Source organism: Microcaecilia unicolor, chromosome 4 (assembly GCF_901765095.1).
Source record: "Microcaecilia unicolor chromosome 4, aMicUni1.1, whole genome shotgun sequence".
Lineage (NCBI taxonomy): Eukaryota > Metazoa > Chordata > Amphibia > Gymnophiona > Siphonopidae > Microcaecilia > Microcaecilia unicolor.
In genome coordinates, this window is record NC_044034.1 from 25,099,084 (window position 1) to 25,108,912 (window position 9,829).

Sequence of the window (9,829 nt, forward strand, 5' to 3'; positions counted from 1 at the left end):
GTGGAAGATTCCAACACGTCATTCTGAATATCTGGGTTCATTAGAGTTGCATTCTTTTTGAAGATTTTCATGGCGACTTTGGATACTGTTTTTGTATTTGCTAAGGAGTTTCAACATTGTCAAAAAGTTTCCTTTTATTTAAGGCTTCATTGAACTCTCTGTTCCCGCATAGTGGAATTCTTGCTTATCACAGAATATCACAATATCAAGCACTACTTAGATGTATTCAAGATTCTTTTCAACAACAGAAGGGCTCATGGCATCTTGGTTTAGTTGATTGAAAATGTTTCCCTGACTTCCTGGTAAGTGACTTTGTTCGATGTCTTCCAATTTTCCTAGTGCAAGAGAGCGTGCCTTGCTGGGTTCATGTTTTGAGCAGTTTTGATTCATTCATTTGCTTCCAATCTCTAAAGCCAGTTCTCGTGAAAGTTTCTTCAGCCCGGTCAGGTATCAGAAAAATGTCTGCATACTTTGCAGAACACTGCATCCTGGCTTGCACTATATTCCAGCCAGGAAAATTTATTCTACGAAAATGAGACTGCATTGTTTTGGATGTTGCTGACACATTTTCAGTGGTAGTTCAAGGTATGTTACATTTGGTATTTCTCTGTCCCATAAGTTTGTACCTGAAGCAATAGAGAGTTAAGGATTTTGCCCAGGCTCTTAAGGAGCAGCAGCAGTGGGGCTTGAACCAGCCACTTCTGACTATTAAGATTAATAGTCTACCAGTGCTCTAACCATTAAGCTACTCCTCCACTCATGCAAAGCTTTGGAGTTTGTACAAACTGGGAAAGCCTGTAACTTTGGTTGTTTGTCAATTTCGGATATATCTGAAGGTAATTCTATGGATTGCACACCAAGTCTACTGATCTGTGGGCAGACAGTTGAACATGTTGAGGGAAGAACAGAGACTCCACCATTCCCCTCTGGATGTGGCTTTTTATTTCTATCTGCATCCTTGCCATGCTCCTCTAGATGTGGTATTTTGAAGTAGCTTAGTAAAGAACTTTGGGGTCCTTTTACTAAGCCACGTAAGGGTCTATGAGCGCTCAATGCGCACCAAAATGGAGTTACCACCCAACTACCGTGTGGCTCTTGGGGTAATTTCATTTTTGGCGTGCGTCCAATATGTGCGTCTGAAAAAATATATTTTTTATTTTCGGACGCGCGCCAAGTGGCATTTGACGCACATAGGTCATTACTGCCTGGATTCTTTGTCGCTAGGCCAGTGGCTGGCGGTAAGGTCTCAGACCCAAAATGGACGTGTGGCAATTTTGATTTTGCCGCACGTCCATTTTAGGCATATTTTGTTCCCCAAAAAGGAGGACACATGCCCCTCCCCCACCACACACCCCACCCCCTTTCACACCTCGCTCCGCCCCTTTCATGCCCTCGCTCTGCCCCCTGTCACATTTCCCCCTCCCCCCTGTCACACACCCCGTCACCCCCCCTCCCCGTCACTCCCCTCCCCTTACCTTACTACTGCCCTGGTGGTCTAGTGACCTCTTCGGGGCAGGAAAGAGCCCCCTCTTTCCTGCCCGGAGCGCTACCCTACATGCATCCTTCCTGCTGGTGATCTCGGCGCCGATTCAAAATGGCCGCCGAGAGTTGAAATCTCGCGAGGTCACTTCAACTCTCGGCGGCCATTTTGAATCGGCGCCAAGATCACCAACAGGAAGGATGCATGCAGGGCAGCGCTCCGGGCAGGAAAGAGGGGGCTCTTTCCTGCCCCGAAGGCGGAAGAGGTCACTAGACCACCAGGGCAGTAGTAACTAAGGGGAGGGGAGGCTAGCAATTTGCCCGTTTGTCCGGACAAGCGGGCAGATTGGCAAAACCCGCCCGGTTGCCCGGACATGTCCTCAAAAAGAAGACATGTCCGGGTAAATCCGGACATATGGTAACCCTAGGCTATGCCACTGCCCTCACTATTGTAACAGCACCTCCCACTGGCAGGACTAAAGGCAGAGGATTCCCGCTCAGCTTAGAGGGAACATTAATCTTAGTTACAGCTCTAGTTGAATTGGTGGCCTAAAGGAGCAGAAGGAAACTACTGGGTCAAAAAGAAAGCTATCATGTAGATCAATATTTATATATGTACGTACATATATTGCTCTCTCTCTCTCTCCCTTCCCTATATATATATATATATATATATAGGGAAGGGAGAGAGAGAGAGAGAGCAATATATGTACGTACATATATATATATATATATATATATATATATACACACAACCAATTTTATATCTGTATCTATATCTATCTGTCTATCTGGGATTTGCGTTACAAGACGTATGAGGAGAGACTTGCTGAACTAAACATGTATACTCTGGAGGAAAGGAGAAACAGGGGTGATATGATACAGACGTTCAAATATTTGAAAGGTATTAATCCGCAAACGAACCTTTTCCGGAGATGGGAAGGTGGTAGAACGAGAGGATATGAAATGAGATTGAAGGGGGGCAGACTCAAGAAAAATGTCAGGAAGTATTTTTTCACGGAGAGAGTAGTGGATGCTTGGAATGCCCTCCCGCGGGAGGTGGTGGAAATGAAAACGGTAACGGAATTCAAACATGCGTGGGATAAGCATAAAGGAATCCTGTGCCGAAGGAATGGATCGGGATCAAGATCGGGAGGCGGGGCTGGTAGTTGGGAGGCGGGGATAGCGCTGGGCAGACTTATACGGTCTGTGCCAGAGCCGGTGGTGGGCAGCGGGACTGGTGGTTGGGAGGCGGGGATAGTGCTGGGCAGACTTGTACGGTCTGTGCCAGAGCCGGTGGTTGGGAGGCAGGGCTGGTGGTTGGGAGGCGAGGATAGAGCTGGGCAGACTTATACGGTCTGTGCCAGAGCCAGTGGTTGGGAGGCGGGGCTGGTGGTTGGGAGGCGGGGATAGTGCTGGGCAGACTTATACGGTCTGTGCCCTGAAGAGCACAGGTACAAATCAAAGTAGGGTATACACAAAAAGTAGCACACATGAGTTATCTTGTTGGGCAGACTGGATGGACCGTGCAGGTCTTTTTCTGCCGTCATCTACTATGTTACTATGTTACTATATATAAAATTGTCTGTGTATATATAAACAAATATATATAGAGCTGATCTTAAGAGTGTTTACACTGAAAAGATATCTGCTGAAAAGTGAAACTAATAATTTGCATTTCCATTCCAAGAAAATATGGCCTATCTACAGCAGTAGAAAAAGTATGATATTGTATTTCCTATACATGTCAGTTGATATCATAGGAAGCCATTTGTGATGTGATTTGTGTACTATCAGAGCGGAAAAAAGGTCCTGAGCGATGGGAGAAAACATTCTCATCCTCTCTATATCACATAATTACAGGATGGTGTCACTAAAGCTTATTTATGATGTAATTTGTGATGTAAAAGCCAAAAAAGGTGCTGAGTGACTGCTGCAGGGGAATCCATTACTCTGAACTTCCTGGATTTCCCTTCTTGCTCGCATTAGAATTACAACTCTGTTCCTCAGTCCTCCTATAGCTTTTGGAATTGAAAAAACAGACATAGCCATCTATAATTTATTGTCAAATCATTCGATTATTCCTAGAACAGAAAACGGAATGTGAGGAATTTAGTCACATAAAGGTACTTTTCATAAGCAGGGCCAGCTGAATTCTCACATGTGGGTGAGAATCATCCAACGGAGCCCGTATAGACTCTGCCTTGCGTGTATTAGGTAATGAACGTTTTAGCAATGTCCCACTGCGCATGTGCGGGGGTGCCTTCCCACCTGACACGCGAGCGGGGGTCCATGAGTCTCTTCTTTTCCACATAGCTAGGAGGACACGTCTTTGTGATCTACTTCCCATGTGGGGTTTTCCTCTCCTTTTACTTATTTTTCTTCAATATTTTAGTTTTTATTCCTTTCCCTGTTATTTCTTAATTATTTGCAGCCCTTCAAAAAATGTTATGGCACTTTAGGCCTGAGCCCTGGCCTTAATTTGAGTTGTGCCCCTTTTTACTTTCAAGCCTGAAGAGATTCATTTGGCCGTGGTTATTTTCTCAATGCCTAAGAAGACCCTCTGGTACTTAAAATTTGCTACATCGCCAATGATATTAGAATATCTAAAAGATGCCTTCGGTGTGGAGTCAGCTGCAGTTCATTAGTGAAGATCGAAAGATCACAAGTGAGAATACCTGGGGTTTCAGGCAGTCGTAGTAAGTTATAAAGTTGAACCCAAATTGCTTCCCAGTTACTTTTCCCTCTAAGCTGAGCGGGGAGTCCTCCGACTGCATTGCGGCCACTAGGGGGTGCTGCTTGAATATTGTGTTTTCAATTGCTAGGGACAGGCAGGTTCCCTGAAGTCCTGCATGTCTGTCCCTCACTATTGAAAATGCTAGAGTTACCATATTTTGTCCCCCAAAAAGGAGGACACATGCCCCGCCCACCACACACCCCGCCCCGCCCCTGTTACATTTTCCCCTACCCCCTATCACACACCCCGTCACTCCACTCCCTTACTACTGCCCTGGTGGTCCAGTGACCTCTTTGGGGCAGAAAAGAGGGGGCTCTGTTGGTGATCCTCAGCGCCGAGTCGAAATGGCCACCGAGAGTTGAAGTCTCGCGAGGTCACTTCAACTCTCGGCGGCCATTTTGAATCGGCAACAGGAAGGATGCATGCAGGGCAGCGCTCCGGGCAGGAAAGAGGGGGCTCTTTCCTGTCCCAAAGGCGGAAGAGGTCACTAGACCACCAGGGCACTAGTAAGTAAGGGGAGGGGAGGCTAGCAATCTGCCCATTTGTCCGCATTTCTGGTCAAACGGACAGGCTGGCGGGCGGGCCGTCCTATGGACGGCCCACCCACCAGCCTGCCCGTTGTCCAGAAATCCAAACAGGCAGATTGGCAAAACCCGTCCACTTGCCCGGACATACCCTCAAAAAGAGGACATGTCCGAGTAAATCCGGACATATGGTAACCCTAGAAAATGCGATATTGAAACAGCACCCCCCCCCCCCCCAACTGGCAGGACTTGGCTCAGCTTAGAGGGAATAGTATTTTAAAAGAATAAATAATAGAGCATGCAAATTACGTGTGTATCAGGGAGCTGCTAGATGCCCACAGAGCCAGCATCGTGCCAGTTGGACCAACCCAACCTAAAACTTAGGTGTCCAAGATGTTTGAGGTGCCAAAAAGAATAATTGCACTAGTGAAGCTGACATCGTTGGTCAAAGCAGTTTTGTGTGCTTTAAATTATAGTTAGTCCTTTTGCAAACCAGCTTTTCTGCTGTAGTCTGTAGTGTGCTGTAGCCTAAATAGGACATTCTTGTATTGAGACATTTCTCTCTGAGCCTTGGTGCACTGAGGGCATGGCAAAAACCCAGCAGAAGCATCTGGAATGTAAATAGCCCAGCAGATGGGCCGTGATCATGTCTCTGCTACACCTAGGCCGACAGCCAGAATTCAATTTTTGTTATTCAGAAATCTTAAAGAGTCTCTGCTATGAAATTGCTTTACAATTTGGCTGCAAACTTTAATTGGAAACCTTAGTTGTGAATCAGCACAAGTTTCTAATCTGTTGCCTTTGTTTACAGCTCCGAATTGCTCACCTTGTCTGGAAATTCTTCTGACACATAACGGGGGGAGGGGTTCATGATCTCCGCTGGCCAATAAAAGAACATAAAAGACTTTTTAGAAAACTCATATGAAAAAGCAGAACTTGTGAAACAAAAGTTCACAAAAAACTCACTCTGCTAATTTCTCCTATCAAGCCACCAAAATTTGGAATTCTCTTCCTAAATCAATGAAGTTTACAGATGATTACCTAATATTTAGAAATCTTCTAAACACACATTTCTTCAGTCTGGCCTTTCTGAATACAAAGAACTCTATTTGAATTTTCCCTACCCCCTTTTCTTAATCTCATTTCCCATCTAGTCCTGCCTAATTATTCTCTCACTTCAGGGGCGAAGCCAGACCTCGGCGGGAGGGGAGGGGCACAGCCCGAGGTGGGAGGGCACTGTTTAGCCACCGACCCCCCTTGCTGCTGCCAACCTCCCCCCCGCCACTTTGGACCCCCCCCCCTGCTGCCGTAACTGCAATACCCCCTCCCTGCCCCGCCGCTGCCGCATCAGGTACCTTATTTGCTGGCGGGGTCCCCAAACCTCACCAGCCGAAGAGTCTTCTTCAGTGCCTTCGTTGTGTGATCATCTGTTTCTGATGCCTTACGTCCTGCACGGGGCTACATGCACGGTGCAGGATGTAAGGCATGATAAATAGATGATCCCACAACGAAGGCGCCGGAGTCGACTGGCGCTGAAGAAGACTTCGGCTGGCGGGGTTTGGGGACCCCCACCAGCAAACAAGGTACCTGATGTGGCGGCGGGGTGGGGGGCGGGGGGCGATGGTGGGGGGGGGGGTCAAATGTAGAGGGGGCCAGGGCGTAATCTGTGGGGGCCCATGCCCCCGTAGCCCCATGTAGCTACACCCCTGTCTCACTTATCCACCCTTTGGGATCCTTTTACTAAGGTGCGCTGAAAAATGGCCTGCGGTAGTGTAGATGTGTGTTTTGGGCGCACGCAGAATCATTTCTCAGCGCACCTGTAAAAAAGGCCTTTTAAAATTTTTGCCGAAAATGAACATGCAGCAAAACGAAAATTGCCGCGCGTCCATTTTGCGTCTGAGACCTTACCACCAACCATTGACCTAGCGGTAAGGTCTCACGCGGTAACCCGTGAGCCATGCAGTAGCTGGGCGGTAACTGAGAATTGGCGTGCATTGGGCGCATGTAGGCGCATACGTGGCTTAGTAAAAGTGTCCCTTAATTATTTGTTTGTCCTTGAGATAGTCTAAATCCCTGGTTACTTACTGCACATGTATTCATTTGCTTCTTGAACTTACTGTACTTTGCGTTATATTCTGTACATTATTATGTTTTATTCACTTCATTGTTTGTTCATCTATTTCGGGCTAATGTGGGGTATAAATGTCATGAATAAATAAATAAATAAATAAAAGTGTTCCCCTTCCTCCCTCCACTCACATAACCATGAGTCAGAGACGCTCTCTAAGTAGTCATCTGTGTCCGCTTCCTCTTTTTACACTGCCGTGATCCTAATCCAATATAGAAAAATAAAGAGTCCAGTTCTGGGAAATGCTTGTCAGAGGCATCCTGATGCAGCTGACATGCTCAGACACTTAAAACTGTTGTCCCCCAGTGGAATTTCGGCACCTTTGTGGTAATGATATCAGTTACTTCCCTCCTCCCTCCTCCCCCCTCTCCCCCCCCCCCCCCCCCCCCCCCCCCCCCGTGGTAGGTGAGAAGGGAAAGCTGTTTGCATTTAAATCCTATTGTACCTGCTGCTCCCCATACAGATCTTGAGGTGTTTCTTTTTTTTTTTATATTTATGTTTCAACATTTTTATTCAAGACATTGCATACACAATCTTACAGTTATTGGATAACAACAACCAAACATTAAACTGTCCAATTAAAATCTATTGTGACAAACTGTCTCCAAAATTTCCCCCCCCCTGTTAACTCCCCTCCTCCCAAGCCCTATTGCCTCCCCTCTCCTCCCTCCCTCCTCCCCATCCCCTCCCCTCCCGTTTGCGTTGTCAGGTACCTATGTGCTTGTCTATTGTCCTAGCATGTTGAGGACCCAACTTCTCCCCCTATGTGACAGAGAATCTATATAAGTGCCCCAAATTTTCTTGAATATTTTCTTCCGTTTTAGTGAGCTTTTAGCTTCTTTTACTTCCCACATCATTAACTGGTGGACGAGGTTCCGCCAATGCCAGTATTCTGGCCCTGCGTCGTTCGTCCAGTTTTGCAAAATACATTTCTTTGCTAGCAAGGTAAGTCTGCGGAAGAACAAAGTTTGCTCTGGTAGCTATTGCCTTTCCTCTGTATTCAGAGCCTTAAAAGCAACTGATTCCTGGAGCTCTTTTATTCAGTCCTTGCCTCTAAAATGTTTTTTTTTTTTTTTTTTACTTTGGAGTCCTCAATCGCACATTTTCTTTCAGTCTTGATCCACCCAGGTTCTTCTTCCACACTTCTCTTTGAAGTTTGCACCTACACAGGGAGCAGAGAGAAGAGAATTAAACTGAGAGAAACTAGCAATCTTAGGGGACTTTAGTTTACATATTCCCACTCCATTAGCAACTTAGGGCCTCTTTTACTAAACCGCACTCACACAAAACCCCATTCGCCTGACCTGCAACCAGTTGACACTCTATAATCACCTTCTCTGATGTATCGTCATCGTCAGTGGAGAATTGGACCCAGTATTCACTGTCCAAGCCTCTCAGGGGTTTACCCTGAACGGCATTACCAGCCGCAGGCAGACAAGATCCTACCCTTTAAGTCCGGTTGCGGCGAGACTTCCCAATCCCCAGCCCGTAGGTTGGCTTCTCTATTCGGCTTGGGAGATTAACAGTAATAGCTTCGATCCTGCTCCCCTCTCAAGTCTTTCTCAGCAGGCACCCCTCTTTAGTTCCAACGGGTCACTTGGTGGGGGTTTAGACTTCGTTGACACAGGCTACCAAGGACAAGTGTCACAGCACTGCCCTTCCTTAAATAGTAATTCATCAGCTGCACCCCACACTGAGGCTCCGCGAATCAAGACATCCTCCAGTGTGAGATGGACTCATGATTATTTCCATGCTGGGTTCCTCCCATGCAAGGTTTCAATATAACAGGGGGTTACACGGCAACGTAAAGCCTCTCGCCGCAAGAAATCCTCTGGGGAGAACCAACTTTACACTAAGGACTGTAATTAAGTCAAGAGACTGTGTACTGAGAGTGTGGATTCAAGTTCTGCCAGGCCCGCCTGATCCCAAATTAGTCCAAAAAACAGTATATATTGTAACCTGCCTGATGTTCACCTGGGATAACAAAGATTACACTTGGTTTGTATTCTCTTGCTATTTAGGGATTTTCTGTGCATATCCCACTCTTTTATAAATGACTTTACTGTGTCCACCACCTTCTCTAGGAGGGCATTCCAGGCATCCACCACCTTTTGTGTGAAAAAAAATATTTGCCGATGTTGTTCCTGAGTCTATCTCCTTGTAGCTTCGTAACATGTCTTTGTTCCGTAACTTCCTTTGCTTCGGAAAAGGTTTGTTTCTGGTGTATCAATATGTTCCAAGCATTGAAACTTCTGTATCGTATCTCCCCTGCCCCTCTTCTCCTCTAGGGAAGTGCTTCTCAATCCAGGCCTTGGGGCACAGCTAACCAGTTGGGTTTTCAGGATATCCACAATGTATATGCATGAGATAGATTTGCATGGACTACCTCCTTGCCATCTCATCCCTGACAGTTGGTGCTGCGGTGGCGGTCCGTTTCAACTGCCATCTTGGACCCAGCATCGCTGCCCCCGTTGCAGGTGTTGCCTGGCTCCAGCTTTCGTCGACTCCTGGCTGCATGTTGCTCCTGTTTCTCTCTGTGTCCGTTCGAGGATCGCCTTGCCTGGACCTGTTCAAGCACTTTGCCCTGCCTGGATCTCCATCATCCCTCCTGACTTGCCTGGATTTCTGCCGACCATCTTAGTTTCTCTTCCCTTCTTACCCTGTTTTATGTCCCCAATTATTCTGATGTATTTGTATTTATTTCGCTAGTTCATTGTAAGCCGCTTTGAGGCTGCACAACCGTGGCAAAAGGCGGGGTATAAATGATCTAAATAAATAAAATATTTATTTATTTATGTATGCACATTTATACCCCACTTTTTTCCACATGTATGCAGACTCAAAGTGGCTTGCAATGTACTGATAAGGCTATAGCCAGACCAGTTGTTATACAATTACATGAAATAGGATAGAAGGAACAGGGTAAGAAGAAAAAGGGAAAGGGAGTTAGATACTAAAAAG